This window comes from Equus caballus, chromosome 3, assembly GCF_041296265.1.
Source record: "Equus caballus isolate H_3958 breed thoroughbred chromosome 3, TB-T2T, whole genome shotgun sequence".
In the NCBI taxonomy this organism is placed as follows: domain Eukaryota; kingdom Metazoa; phylum Chordata; class Mammalia; order Perissodactyla; family Equidae; genus Equus; species Equus caballus.
In genome coordinates this window covers 20,104,300-20,120,297 of record NC_091686.1, presented here as the reverse complement: position 1 = coordinate 20,120,297, position 15,998 = coordinate 20,104,300, and the positions used below count along the sequence as shown (strand labels likewise).

Genomic DNA, 15,998 nt, shown 5'->3' with positions numbered 1-15,998 from the left:
GAATCTAATATAAATTGTTACTATGGAGGGGAGAACACGAAGAACGGAATAGAGGTGGGAGCAAGAATTCTGAGTGCGACTTTTTATGATTTGTATTTGTGAATCAGGTAAATGTATTACCTATAATTTTTTAAAAATTGAAATGTTCCAGAGAGAAAATAATACAAACATATGACCTAAAGGATATAAGAATGAAATTGACTTCAGATTTCTGATGGAATAATATCACTAATGGTCTAAAAGAAAAGGATTTGAACCTAAAATTGTACAGAAGGTCTAATTAATTTTCAAAATAAGGACATTTTCAAACACACAAGCATTCGGTTTACTGTATACGAACTCTTAACAAAGATGTCTCCAGAATGTACTCTAGGAAAAAAACGAAACAAAACAAGAATCAGAGAGAGAGACTGGATATCAAAAGCAAGAGCGAGCAAAGAAACCAGTAAAACTAATTAAATTCAAATAAATATTGATTTCAAAGAAAAAAGTGTTAACATTTTGGAACTGAAGACTTGAGAAGGTGGAAAGTGATGGAAATAAAAATACATCAAGGTTTTCACAGGATAGAGGTGGAAACACAGACATTTCCAATGGTGGAAAGATACAATCAAGATGTATCTTAAAACTATAAGTGTAACTACTAGAAGAATAGAAACAGGAGGTATAACTTACAAACCACCAGTGGAGGGGACAGAAGGGAATAAAAAGTCTGATCAACCAAAAATAGGCAGAAAGAGGGGAAACAAAAAAGGCATAGTATAAGAGAAAAACAAACCAAAAACATAAATAATATAAGTCCAAGCACACGGTAACAATAATCCGGGTGAAGGATCAACTATTTTTAAATAGAAACTTTCATATCTCAACAGAAAACCGACATGTTATATTTAAAACACATATCTAAAATAAGGCAACACAGAAGGAGTGGAGATAACAGTATAAGAAAAGATATAGGAAGCAATTGTTAGTATCAAGAAAAGAGAAAAAATTTTATGAGAGAAAAAATGCACTAAAAAGACAAAAAAGGATATTCGCCAATAAGATGTAACCCATGAACTTTTGGGCATGTCTAACAACAGAGCTTTCAGGAACCAGCAGATAAAATAGATGAACAAAAAGTAAGAATATAAAATATTTGAATAACCTAATTAACAAGTTTGAGCTAATAGAAATAAAATATAACATTGAACACATTAAAGAACATTCTTCTCAAATGGGGACACTCACAAAGAAAATTGATGATATATTAAGTCATAAAGAAAAATCTCATCGACTCCCGTAAAGCAGAAATCATGTATGCCATATTCATTGATCAGAATGAAATAAAATTAGATCCATCATCAAAAAGATAGCCAAAAAAAATCCATAGACTTAGAAACTTTAAAATCCCCTTGAGAAGAACTCTTATGTTTAAGAGAAAAATCAATATAGAACTTACAAACTATTTAGAAATGAATGACAATGAGACCCTTGTAAAACCCGTGGGATTTAGGTAAAAGAGTACTCAGGAAAATTTAAATGAACTCATTGACCCTGCTTTCCTACTTCTTGTTATCTTCCCCAAAGAAACATTCCTACTGTGCACAGAGGTATGCACAAATGTTTTCACTGCACCCTTGTTTGTCATGGTTAACATCCCCCTATTGATGGATACTTAGATTCTTTCCAAATCTTTCTAGCTCCATGCTACGGAAGACTATGCAACAGTTCAACAGAATGAAGTAGAGCTATATGTGTTCATACGGAAAAATTTCCAAGACACAATGTTAAGTAAAGTAAGAAAAATACAGAAAAATTAAAATGGTATGATGCCTTTTATGTTAGAACAATTTAACACAAATTAGAATTACTATATTTCTACAGGTACATATCTATTTTACAGAGAAAATGTCAGGAAGGATAGCTGCTGACCAGCATGTTACTTTTAGGGAAGGGAGTAGGATAGGCAGAATGATCAAAGAAACATTAAATTAAGCGTACTGTTTAAATTTTTGTTTTTACAACAAAAGAGTATTTACCTAAAATTTGCGTAATAGAAAAAGGAAAGTAATCTATGTAAATGACTCCAAAATGATCATATAGGATTCTTCTCTTGCAGACAAATTTTGCAGGAACCATCATTCAGCTTGTATAGTAATTTTTGCTCAGGCAAATTTTGTCCAGGCAGGTTTTTATTGATAAAGTTAGCTTCTTTTCATTTAGAACCTGAGGGGAAAGGAAGGCATTAGATTATTTTCATTAATGTGCTTAGTTAGTTACATCATTTCACATTTGTAAATTATCAGACTAGAAAAACAACGAGGATAAAGGGGGCAGAATTCATAAATGAAGTCTCATTTTACAAACTCTATTCATTGTTTAAGAATTGTGATGGTACCATCTGCAAAATAAATCTTTAAAGCTCTTAAGTTCATCAGTGTCAACATATTTTAAACCCCTGTACCTTGGACTCAGCCTTAAACACAAGGGTCTCTTTAAAGAGAAAAACTCATCAGTATCATTAACAGTGCAAAACAGGAACAAAAATGTAAACTACCAACACAAGAACAAAATAAAATATTACATGAAGAAAGTGCAAGGTAAAAAAATGTATAATCCATTTCTCTAGCTGTAAAACAAAATAGTGAAATAATTCTCAAATATACTGGTTATTAAACAGGAGGGGGAAGGATAAGAAAGTTACTCTAATTTAAACAAAATTAATAAAGAAACATTCAGCATGAGGTTTTTTTCCCCCCTGTTTCTACTTCTAATCATTTATCATGCAAATGAAAGCAGTAATGGAAAATGTAAAGAAAACAAATTCTGCAATATACTGAAACCCGTATCCAGCAAGAGATAAGATTGAGTATCAGAAGTAAGGGGTCTGAAAATTAGCTGTCTGGACAATAACTGGGAGGGAAAACTGTTTTATTTAGCCTGGAGGGATTTTTTTGTAGCAAACTGACTAAATTAAAATCCAGTCTATTAAATCCAGTATCATACTAGAAAATGCCTTTTCCTTGCACTTTTAGATAAATTTTCATTGATCTCATTTTACGCATGATTACATTTTTAATGAGTTGTGCAATATTTCCAGGCTAATTTTAAATCCCCTCTCTCCTCTCCTCCAACCCTCCCGACTCACTGCTTGCTGGATTAACATTTCTGATAAATTGTTGGACCAGAAAGAAGGAGCATTACCACGATGAAATAAATTACTTCCATTTTTTTGCAGCTCTAAAGTGATAATAGGAGAATACAAATGCCCACTGTCTAATTATGCCACATCTTCCAATTCATTTCACAAAAACAATTATTTTATTTTTATGTAATAGGCATGCTACCTTGTTTTCATTATAAATGACCCTGAACAGTGTATAGTCTATTAGAATTTAAAGAAAAATTCACCTCAACACTGATCAAGTAAACTTGGTGTATGACCATCTTAAAAGGAATGGCCAAAGGAGCAACTTCATAAACTAAAGAATATGGAGACGATTAGAAAATCTACACACTAAGAAATAGTTGCGTTTTTTTTTTTTTAAGATTGGCAATGCTTAAAATTAACTTTCAAGCAAAACCCAAAATAATACCATGCATAAATGCTTTAAGAGACCTATTCTGGCGTGGACAAGAGGCTTGTAGAGTATCTTGAGTACTGCATGGTCCCCACATTAGGAAAGTAAGGTCATTTTTCTCTATCAGCATCTTCAAATCTATGTGCCAAGAAGAAAGATGATTGGATGGAAGCTATTGGAATTCCAGCCTCTATATGAGAAAGGTAGTCTCATAATGTATATGAGAAAACATTAAAATTAGAACCCACGACCAAAGCCTTGTAAGAGTTCCTAAACACCTATGCTTCCCCCCTTGTTAGCTATTTTTATAACTTCCTCTCTGATTCCTTGTGATGGCTAAGAGCAAAACTCTGTAAACAGGTTAAACTTTCTAATTCAAAGACTAATTATAAGATTAAAATTATAATCCAGTTCTATGGTGCTTACAAACGATACACCTAAAAAAAAAAGCATCTTGAAAGATTGAAAATAAAAATATGGGAAAAGATTTTCCAGGTAAATACTAAATACTACCTGGAAGAAAACTAGTAGTATAGCAATATTAGTGATTTTTTAGTAATTTTAGTGCCAAAGTAGAAGTTAAAGCACAAAGCTTTAAGGAATAAAAGAAAAAATCCACAAGAAGACTATACACACACACACACACACACACACACGTGCACACAAGGTATTAACATGTACATTCCTAATACAATATAGCTTCAAAATATAAAAATCAAAAACTGACAATTATAAAGGAAAATGATAAAGACTGAACATATTATAGGAAGACATGGAAGATATAAAAAAAGACACAAAATGAGCTTCTAGAGATGAAACTACAATGTGTGAGATGAAAAATATACTATATAGAATCAACAGGAGTTAAGACAAAGCAGAAGACAAGATTAGTAAAATATAAGACATAGCAATAGAAACTATGCAAAATGAAACACAGATAGAAAAAAGACAGGAAAAAAATGAACAAAGCATCAGTGAACCATGAGATGACCTCAAATGACCAAATATAATGTAGTTGACATCCCTGAAGGATGGCGAGGCAATAAACATTTGATGAAATAATGGCTGAAATTTTTCCAAATTTGATGAAAACTATAAGCCCTTTTGTGGATGGCGGTAAGAGTGAAGAGAGAGCTATGAAGACCTCAGGCATACTACCAGAATACAAGGTGGTGGGGTGCTGACTCCCTACCTCCAAATGCCAGCCCTTTACCACTACACAAATCTTTGCACCTAATCATGTCGTTGCCAAGTCCTGCTTCTAGTGCTTTGTGTCTAAGCTGAAGAAGAAAAAGTCTTCAGTGGAAACTGTCTACCATAGGCAGGTCTTCAAGAAATCCTCCCTGCAGGTGAAGAACTTTGGCAACTGGCTGCACTACAACTCCCATAGCAGCACCCATATGTACTGAATGTACTGGGACCTGACCACCGTGGGCACTGTCACCCAGTGTTATCATGACATGGGTGCCCAACACCAAGCTAGTGTCCACTCCATCCAGATCATGAAGGTGGAGGAGATCGTGGCCAGTAAGTGCCACCTACGGGCAGTCAAGCAGTTCCACAACTACAAGAACAAGTTCCTGCTGCCCCACTGGGTCCTGCATCGTCAGCACAAGCCAACCTTCACCACCAAGATGCCCGACACCTTCTTTTAGATGTGGGGCCCTCTCCATCCTCAGGTCTGTTCAAATAAACTTCTTGGGGAAAAAAAATTCCAAGAAGCTCAATGAACCCAAAGCACAAGAAATATGAAGAAAACTAAGTCACATCATAATCAAATTGCTTAAAATCAATGATAAAAAGAAAAACATGAAAAACAGAGGGGAAAATGAGAGATATATTATGTACAGAGGAATAACGATAAAGAGGACAGCAGATTTCTAATTGGAAACAACATAAGCTAGAAAATAGTATAAAAATATCTTTACAGTACTGACTGGGGGGGGGAAGTGAAAATAGATTAAAAAATGAAGATGAATAAAAGCCTTCTCCAGACATACAAAAACTGAAAGAGTTAATCACCACCAGTAGATCTGCACTAGAAGGAATGGTACAGTAAGTACCTCAAACAGAATAAAATCATACCAGATGGAAATGTGGACATACACAAAAGAAGGAAGAGCACTGGAAATAGAAACTACATAGGTAAATATAAAGAATTTTTTTTTAATTTAAATCTCTTTAAAAGATAATCAACTGTTTAAAGCAAAAATAATAGCAACGTATTGTAGGGATTTTAACATACATAAAAATGAAATGTATAACAACAATAGCTTAAAGGCTAGGAGAGGAAGGAGAAATAAAAGTATACTATTGTAAGGTTCTTATACTATAAGTGTAAAATATCACTGGAAGGTAAACTATGATATGTTAAAGATGTATAATATAAACTGCAAAGAAACAAAAAAAAAAAAAACACAACAGTTATAGCTAATAAGACCATGAAGGAGACAAAAGAGAAGCATAAAAATATTAAATTAATCTAAAAGAAAGTAGAAAAAGAGGATAAAGGAAACATAAAACAGAAGGGACATACAGAAAACTAACAGCAAGATGGTAGATTCAAATATAATTATATCAATAATCACATTAAGTGTAATTTGTCTAAAAACTCCAATTAAAAGGCAAAGATTATCAGATCAGGAGGGGTAAAAAAAAGCAATACCAAACTCTATGCTGCTGTAAATGGAAAAAAAAGATTAAAGGTAAAAAAGATGGAAAAAGATATTCTATAGTAACATAAACTGAAAGAAAGTGGGAGTGGCTATGTTTAACATCAGACTAAGTAGATTTCAGAGCAAAGAAGATCGTCAGGGATAAAAAAAAAAAAGTAATTTCATAATGATAAAGAGGTTGGTTCATCAAGAGGACACAGAAGTTATAAACCAGGGGCCGGCTCCGTGGCCGAATGGTTAAGTTCATGCGCTCCACTGCAGCAGCCCAGGGTTCGGATCCTGGGCGCGGACATGGCACCGCTCATCAGGCCACGTTGAGGCAGCATCCCACATCCCACAACTAGAAGGACCTGCAACTAAGATATACAACTGTGTATGGGGGGCGGGGATTGGGGAGATAAAGCAGAAAAAAAAAGATTGGCAACAGTAGTTAGCCCAGGGGCCAATCTTTAAAAAAAAATAAAAAATAGATAAATAAAAATAAAAATAAAAGTTATAAACCTTTATGCACCAAATAACAGATCTTCAAAATATGTGAAAAACTGCAAAGAGAAATAGACACGTCCATAATTATACTTCTAAGATTTCCATCCATCTCAATAATTGATAGAACACATAGACAGAAAATCGGTAAAACCATAGAAGACATGAAAAACACTATTAACCAACTTGATTTAACTGACATTCATAGAATACTCCACCCAACAACAGAGAATATACATTCATTTCACATGCCTACAGTCTACATAAGATAGACCATATTTGGGGCCATAAAAGATGGCTTAAAAAATTAAAAAGCATTCAAGTCACACAAATTATGTTCTCTGATGACAATGGAATTAAATTAGAAATCAGTAACAAAAGGATCTCCTGAAAAATCCCCAAATATTTAGAAACTAAATAATACAATTCTATGTAATCCATGGGTAAAGGAAGAAATCAAACAAATTACAAAGTATTTTGAATTGAGTAAAAATGAAAACACAACATATTGAGATTTGTGGCTCTATTTCTGAACTGTATTTCTTAGAATCAAACACTTCTCCTAAGACTATGCTGGTAACTAGGGCTATATTTAGGAAGATCGCCCTGTGTTTCAGGTCCAAGATGCAGTACCAATTTTAACCTGGACTCAACATCTTCACTCTGGCATTGAAACAAGAAGATGGTGTCATTAGGACTGCCCAACTCTTGTACTCATGGTATAAAAGGGAGGAAGTCAATCTTTTCATGTTTTTCTTATGGTATTTTCTACTTCTACCTCTTTGTCCTCTCTGGAAAATGATTTAAAAATTATAATAGAATTATAATATTTAAGCAAACATCCAAATCTGGCCAATTTCCAAATATATTTATCATTTTTATCACAGAAACAGGTTTCAGGGAATTAAAGGGTTATAATGAAAATCCAAAGCCTGTGATTGAGCTATTTAACTATTTTTAATGATGGTGAGCAGTAAATACATGACCAGAAACATAAAATATTAACATCAAAGTGAAATATAGGAAGGCTCAGAAAGTACTAACGGCCTAAAGGAATGTAGAAGAGAATTTAACGGACTATAAAGTTCACAAGAGAACGTGATGAGGATCTAACGCTCAAATTAGTAAGAGTCAATCTTATATTTATCTAACCAACTGAAACATTCTCTGTAGTCTGGACAGCCACAGTCTAAGACTTCCATGATAAAACTAATTAAGATATGCTAATATTAAACAAGAAAACAGTTAAGACCCAGGGATGTGGAAATGTCTTTCACACAATCCAGGTAGGAAGTAAGTACACATGGGAGGAGGTTTCAAGGGGCAGTCAGTATAGAGGAACTGCAGAAGCCTCAAAAAATGTTTCTACTTTTAGAGAAGCTATAAATCAGAAAGGTTGGGGGAGTTTCCAGTAACGGAAACATCTCAGAGAGCTTTGTCTTGGTCTGTATGCCAAGAACAGGAACATCTATTTCAGAAAAATTCTGTGAGTAGAATTCAGGAAAGTCAACAAGTGTACTGCAGATGAATTTGACAGCAGTTTTAAATGAAGGTTTCAGAAAGAACCTAGAAAAACTACCATGTTTCAGCACAAAAGCACCAACTTGGAAGCCAGAAATCTCTAGTTTCCAAAGCTGGCTCCACCACTTTGTAAGCTGTGAGAACGTGGGCAAATTTTTCTCTTGCTCAAAGTCTCCATTTTTTTAAATAAAAAAAATAAGATAGAGGCTAGCCCCATGGACTAGTGGTTAAGTTTAGCACACTCCACTTTAGTGGTTAAGTTTAGCACACTCCACTTTAGTGGCCTGGGATCAGTTCTCAGGTGCAGACCTACACCACTCGTTGGCAGCCATGCTGTGGCAGTGACCCACATACAAAATAGAGGAAGATTGGCACAGATGTTAGCTCAGGGAGAATCTTCCTCAGTGAAAAAAAAAAAAATAGAGAGAGAGACATAATAATATCTCCCTCACAGGGTTATTGTAAGGACTTGCTCATATACATAAAGAACTAAACTCAGTACTGAGCACATAAGTGAGACCTAACTATATAGTACCAACTATTAAGAATAATTAGGACCACTTTTCCTAAAGGACCAGAAAACACTGGCTGGAACTGGTAAGTGAATGTAAGATTGTTCTTATAAAGGGAGCTGAAGATACATAAGAAAATCTAACATAAAATTAAATAGTGCTAATGTAAAGTGAGTAATGAGGCTGTGGTGGTGATTCTCCAAAGATGGCTGCCATCAATTCTTTCCCTCACTCTATCAGCAAGCCACTCTCCTCATAGAGAAGTGGCGTCTACCTCCCTTCCCTTGAATTTGGGTTGTTCTCATAATTTAGGTGGAAGTGACACTGTGCCAGATGCAGTTCTAGGCTTTAAGAGGCTTAGCAGCTGCTGTTTTCCCCCTTGAAGCCAGTGGCAGGGTAAGAAGTCTGAATAGCCTGAAGCCACCATACTGAAAGGAGGCCCAAGCTAGCCACGTAAAAAGGATACGTGGAGAACCAGCAAAGGGTGAGGCATTTGTGTGAAGCTTTGTTGGAACTTCTAGCCAACCAAGATGCTAACTGAATGCAACCAACTGAGTAACCCTAGCTGACACCATAAGGGGCCGAAAAACCACCCAACTCAGCCTAGTCAACCCACAGAATCATGAGGAAAAAGATCATTTTTTAAAGTGTTGGGCAATAGATAACTAAAACAGAGTCTAATGCTGCCATCAACTGTACTTATCAGTAGCCTGAGACAGTCAGAAGCTGCACATCAAATTGTCTCTCCTCTCTTAACAGATTTTTATTGGCCTGTATGCACTAGGAGTTTCAGAGAATGCTAGAAATGAGCACGACCCCCCAGAAGCAGAAAGGAGAGCTACAATTTCAGAAACATTCTCTTTGCAAGACAACCCCAGATTCACCGGGCAGAGCCTACAAAAAGGGACTCAGCCAGTTAAAGCAGCCAGAATGCCTCTGGTATGGGGGTGAGTCTTTCTTACCCACAGATGAAAGAATGTTTTGTAAAAAACATAGAAAAACGTCTTGCAACTTATAACTCACTTTCAGGAAACTTGAATTTATTGCCAAAAGTCACTTTGCTAATATTTTCTTTTGCCCTGCATAGGACTGATATTGAAGAACACAACCACAATCAGCCTTTTCAAATTCATAACTTCATTGGGATGTGATTTATGGTTTAAGAACCTGTTTTTCTCCCTTTTGTGAATAATTGATTCATTACTGTAACTAGTAGTCAGCTGTGATGCCAGAAAAAAGTTCTAAAAACATAAAATAATTCAATACACATAGAGTCCTTGAAATGTTTGGTCTTTCTCCTTTGTAATTCTATTCCTTTCCTTAGAGCAAAACTCTTTCTTGGTCTTTAAAGGATGGCTGTCTCATTATCACCCTCAGCTGATTATGGAATATAAAAAAGTTTTCCATCTCTCCCCACAAATTTTCTCCCTAACCCATTTTCCACACACTGCAGCAGCAGATGGCATGAAGAATAACTCTGGGCATAAAAACTTCTCTGGTCTTTAATACCATGAACTCACCTCAATTAAGTAGGTGGAAATATTTCTCTGATTTGCTGACAGGGACCTTGCTCTTAATAGCCTTTGATGAAATCACCACAGCTTTCACTCTCTAGAATTCCAAGACAGTTATTTACTGGTTTATTCCTTTTACTCTACCATTTATCTTCATAAAATAAAACAAGCTCTAAATTAAACAAATTTTAAATAGCAGTTTCCAATAGCAAGGCCAGGAAGACAACTTTTGATCTTACTACAGCCTGTTTTGACTTCCAAAGTAGCATTCATTTTTACACACATCTTCCAAGGAGAACGAAAGAAATAGTCTTTGATTTTAAAAGATAGAAACAAACAATAAGTAAGAGAAACTTTCATTTATTAAACAAATATTCAATGGAAGCCAATTATATCATATCCTGAGCTACGGCAATATAAAGATAAAACAGCCCCAGCTCCCAGGAAGTTCATGGATCAACAGAGATGTAGACACTGAATGACAAACTACACACAACGTTGCAGGAAGAGAAAATCCAACAGTGTGATACAAATGAAGGACTGACTACACCGATGAAGTGGGAGGGCAAGAAAGAAAGGATTCTGAGTAAATTTGAGCGGGGCCTACAAACAATTGACCAGAGAGTGGAAGACAAGCAGGAGTAGGAGAGGATAAGGTACATTCCAGATAGAGGTAAAGGGCTGGAACAGAAGCCTGGAAGCCCCGTGCATCTTCAGGAAATATTAACAATGAGTATAATGAGCAGGTCTAGAAGCGAGACTGTATTAGCTTCCTACAAGTTGCTATAATAAATTACCACCAGTTGGGTGCCTTAAAATGACAGAAATTATCCTCTTGCAGTTCTGGAGGCCAGTAGTCAGAAATCAGTGTCAACAGAGTTGGTTCCTCTGGAGGCTCTGAGGGAAAATCTGTTTTGTGCCTCTCTCCTAGCTTCTGGTGGCTGCCAAGAATCTTTGACATTCCTTGGCTTGTAGCTGCATCACTTCAGTTTCTGTCTCTGTTGTCACATGGCCGCCTCCTCTGTGTGTCTTCACACTGCCTTCTGATAAAGACACCAATCACTGGATTTAGGAACCCCCTAATTCAATATGACCTCATCCTAACTAATTATATCTGCAAAGACTATTTCCAAATAAGGTCACATTCTGAAGTTCCAGAGAGTTTGGGGGACAGTATTCAACCCAGTACAGAAGCCATGCAGAGGAGTTGAGATGCAGTAAGGCCCATGTTCCCAAACTTCAGTTGTGATATACCATACTTCACAATTTTTTCATATCTATAAACCACTCACTCTTCTATTTTACGCCATTGTATTTTTAAATTTTATTAGGTAAGCTCTCTCCTTTTTTTTCACTTACATACATTTATTTTAAAAGGAAGCATCTTATCACTATTATAAACAAAAATCTTTTTTTTGTTTTTTTGTTTTTTATTTTTTATTTTATTTTATTTTATTTTTTAATTGCAGTAATATTGGATTATAACATTATATAGCTTTCAGATGTACATCATTATATATTTCTAATTCTGTGTAGATTACATCATGTTCACCACCCAAAAACTAAATATAGTCCATCCCCTCACATGTGAGCCGAATCACCCCTTTTGCCCTCCCCCCCTTCCCCTATGGTAACTACCAATCCAATCTCCATTGCTATGTGTTTGTTTGTTGTTGTTTTTATCTTCTACTTATGAGTGAGATCATACAGTATTTAACTTTCCCCCTCTGACTAATTTCACTCAGCATAATACCCTCAAGGACCATCCATGTTGTCACAAATGGTCGGATTTCATCATTTCTTATGGCTGAATAGTACTCCATTGTGTATAAACACCACATCTTCTTTATCCATTTGTCACTTGATGGGCACCTAGGTTGCTTCCAAGTCTTGGCTATTGTGAATAATGCTGCAGTGAACATAGGGGTGCATGTATCTTTATGCTTTTGTGTTTTCAAGTTCTTTGGAAAAATACCCAGCAGTGGGATAGCTAGATCATATGGTATACCTATTCTTAATTTTCTGAGGATACTCCATACTGCTTTCCATAGTGGCTGCACTAGTTTGCACTCCTACCAGCAGAGTACAAGGGTTCCCTTCTCTCCACATCCTCTCCAACATTTGTTGTTTCCTGTCTTGTTAATTATAGCCATTCTGACCAGAGTGAGGTGATACCTCATTGTAGTTTTGATTTGCATTTCCCTGATAGCTAATGATGTTGAGCATCTTTTCATATGCCTGTTGGCCATCTGTATATCTTCTTTGGAGAAATCTCTGTTCAGATCTTTTGCCCATTTTTTAACTGGGTTGTTGGTTTTTTTGTTGTTGAGTTGTATGAGTTCTTTGTATATTTTGGATATTAACCCCTTATCTGATATATGCCTTGCAAATATCTTCTCCCAATTGTTAGGTTGTCTTTTCGTTTTGTTGATGGTTTCCTTTGCTGTGCAGAAGCTTTTTAGTTTGATGTAGTCCCATTCGTTCATTTTTTCTTTTGTTTCCCTTGCCCAGTCAGACATGGTACTTGAAAATATGCTTCTAAGACCAATGTCAAAGAGCATACTGCCTATGTTTTCTTCTAGAAGTTTCATGGTTTTGGGTCTTACATTCAAGTCTTTAATCCCTTTTGAGTTGATTTTTGTGCATGGTGTAAGGGAATGGTCTACTTTCATTCTTTTGCATGTGGCTGTCCAGTTTTCCCATCACCATTTCTTGAAGAGACTCTCCTCTCTCCATCGTATGCTTTTGGCTCCCTCGTCGAATATTAGCTGTCCATAAATGTGTGGGTTCATTTCTGGGCTCTCGATTCTGTTCCATTGATCTGTCTGCCTGTTTTTGTGCCAGTACCATGCTGTTTTGGTTACTATGGCTTTGTAGTATATTTTGAAATCAGGGAGTGTGATACCTCCAGCTTCGTTCTTTTTTCTTAGGAATCCTTTGGCTATTCAGGGTATTTTGTTGTTCCATATAAATTTTAGGATTCTTTTCCTGTTTCTGTGAAAAATGTTCTTGGAACTGTGATAGGGATTACATTGAATCTGTAGATTGCTTTAGGAAGTATGGACATTTTAACAAGGTTAATTTTTCCAATCCAAGGGCAGAGAATATCTTTCCATTTCTTTGTGTCTTCTTCAATTTCTTTCAACCATGTTTTATAGTCTTCAGTGTACAGATCTTTCACCTCTTCCTAGGCATTTTATTCTTTTTGTTGCAATTGTAAATGGGACTGTATTCTTAATTTTTCTTTCTGCTACTTCGTTGTTAGTGTATAGAAATGCAATGATTTTTGTACGTTGATTTTGTATCCTGAGATTTGACTGTATTCCTTCATTGTTTCTAAAAGTTTTTTAGTGGATTCTTTAGAGTTTTCTAGATATAAAATCATGTCGTCTGCAAAGAGTGACAGTTTCACTTCTTCTTTTCCAATGTGAATCCCTTTTATTTCTTTTTCTTGCCTGATTGCTCTGGCTAGGTCTTCTAATGCTATGTTAAATAAGAGTGGTGACAGTGGGCATCCTTGTCTGGTTCCAATTCTTAGAGGGATAGCTTTCAGTTTTTCTCCCATTGAGACTGATATTTGCTGTGGGTTTGTCATATATGGCCTTTATTATATTTAGGTATTTTCCTTCTATACCCATTTTATTTGGAGTTTTCATCATAAAAGGATGCTGCATCTTGTCAAATGCCTTCTCTGCACCTATTGAGATGATAATGTGATTTTTATTCTTTATTTTGTTAATGTGGTGTATCACGTTGATAGATTTGCAGATGTGGAACAATCCCTGCATCCCTGGAATGAAACCCACTTGATCATGATGTATGATCTTTTTAATGTATTGTTGTATTTGATTTGCTAGTATTTTGTTGAGTATTTTTGCATCGATGTTCATCAGTGATATTGGCCTATAATTTTCTTTTTTTGTGTTGTCCTTGTCTGGTTTTGGTATCAGGATAATGTTGGCTTCATAAAATGAATTAGGAAGCCTCCCCTCCTCTTCAATTTTCTGGAAGAATTTGAGGAGGATGGGTATTAAGTCTTCTTTGAATGTTTGGTAGAATTCAACAGGGAAGCCATCTGGTCCTAGACTTTTATTTTTTGGGAGGTTTTTGATTGCTGTTTCAATCTCCTTACTGGTGATTGGTCTATTCAAATTCTCTACTTCTTGGTCCAGTTTTGGAAGGTTGTATGTTTTTAAGAATGTATCCATTTCTTCTAGGTTATCCAATTTGTTGGCATATAGCTTTTCATAATATTCTCTTATTATCTTTTGTATTTCTGAGGTGTCCATTGTAATCTCTCCTCTTTCATTTCTGATTTTATTTATTTGAGCCTTCTCTCTTTTTTTCTTGGTGAGTCTAGCTAAGGGTTTGTCAATTTTGTTTATTTTTTCAAAGAACCAGCTCTTGCTTTCATTAATGTTTTTCTACTTTTTTTTAGTCTCTATTTTGTTTATTTCTGCTCTGATTTTTATTATTTCCTTCCTTCTGCTGATTTGGGGCTTTGTTTGTTGTTGTTTTTCCAGTATCTTTAGATGCACTTTTAGATTGTCTATTTGGGATTTTTCTTGTTTGTTGAGGTAGGCCTGAATTGCTATAAACTTCCCTCTCAGAACCACTTTTGCTGTATCCCACAAATTTTGGCATGTTGTATTTTCATTTTCATTTGTCTCCAGAAATTTTTCGATTTCTTCACTGACCCAATCATTGTTCAGTAGCATTTTGTTTAATCTCCACATTTTTGTGTCTTTTCTGGCTTTCTTCCTGTAGTTGACTTCTAGTTTCATACCTTCATGGTCAGAAAAGATGCATGGTATTATTTTGATCTTCTTAAATTTATTGAGACTTGTTTTGTAGCCTAAAATGTGATCAATCCTGGAGAATGTTCCATGTGCATTTGAAAAGAATGTGTATTCTGTGGTTTTTGGATGGAATGTTCTATATATATCTACTAAGTCCATCTGGTCTAATGTGTCCTTTAAGGCCAGTGTTTCCTTATTGATCTTCTGTTTGGATGATCTATCCATTGGTGTAAGTGGAGTGTTAAAGTCCCCTACTATTATTGTGCTACTGTCTATTTCTCTTTTTACATCTGTTAATAATTGCTTTATATATTTAGGTGCTCCTATGTTGGGTGCATAGATATTTACAAGAGTTATATTTTCTTGTTGGATTGTTCCCTTTATCATTATGTAGTTCTTTGCCTCTTGTTACAGTTTTTGTTTTAAAGCCTATTTTGTCTGATATAAGTATTGCTATCCCCGCTTTCTTTTCTTTGTCATTTGCATGGAATACCTTTTTCCATCCTTTCACTTTCAGTTTGTGTCTTTAGGTCTGAAGTGTGTCTCTTGTATGCAGCATATACATGAGTCTTGTTTTTTTATCCAGTTGGCCCCCCTATGGCATTTGATTGGAGCATTTAGTCCATTGACATAAACAAAAATCTTGTTTGCCATAACTATAAGTTATCCATAAAACATTTAGGTTAGAGATGGTAGCACATTACTAGATAAAGTTGCAGAATCTAATTAACCAGACACCCTGTTTCCTAACAATGTTAATAACTTTGTGGTTTCTTTCATCATCTTTTATGCAAAAGAGAAGAAACTTGGGAGGAAAAATAGCCTTGACTTTCATGGATAATATAAATGAAACCATCTGAGTCATGCTTCAGTCAAGGAAATAGAGTCCATGCTAGGTATTTTAATATTTTATACAGAGAACTAGTTATAA

The 15,998-nt window shown here is 35.4% G+C and overlaps 1 protein-coding gene and 1 pseudogene across 1 annotated transcript in view; one reads left to right on the top strand and one right to left on the bottom strand.

Annotated features, from left to right (window-relative positions):
• Positions 1-15,998, bottom strand: part of ZFHX3 (zinc finger homeobox 3) — a 1,295,343-nt gene that overhangs the window by 1,134,723 nt on the left and 144,622 nt on the right. The gene's annotated exons all lie outside the window — the stretch shown is intronic.
• Positions 4,700-5,218, top strand: LOC138923583 (large ribosomal subunit protein eL20 pseudogene; annotated as a pseudogene).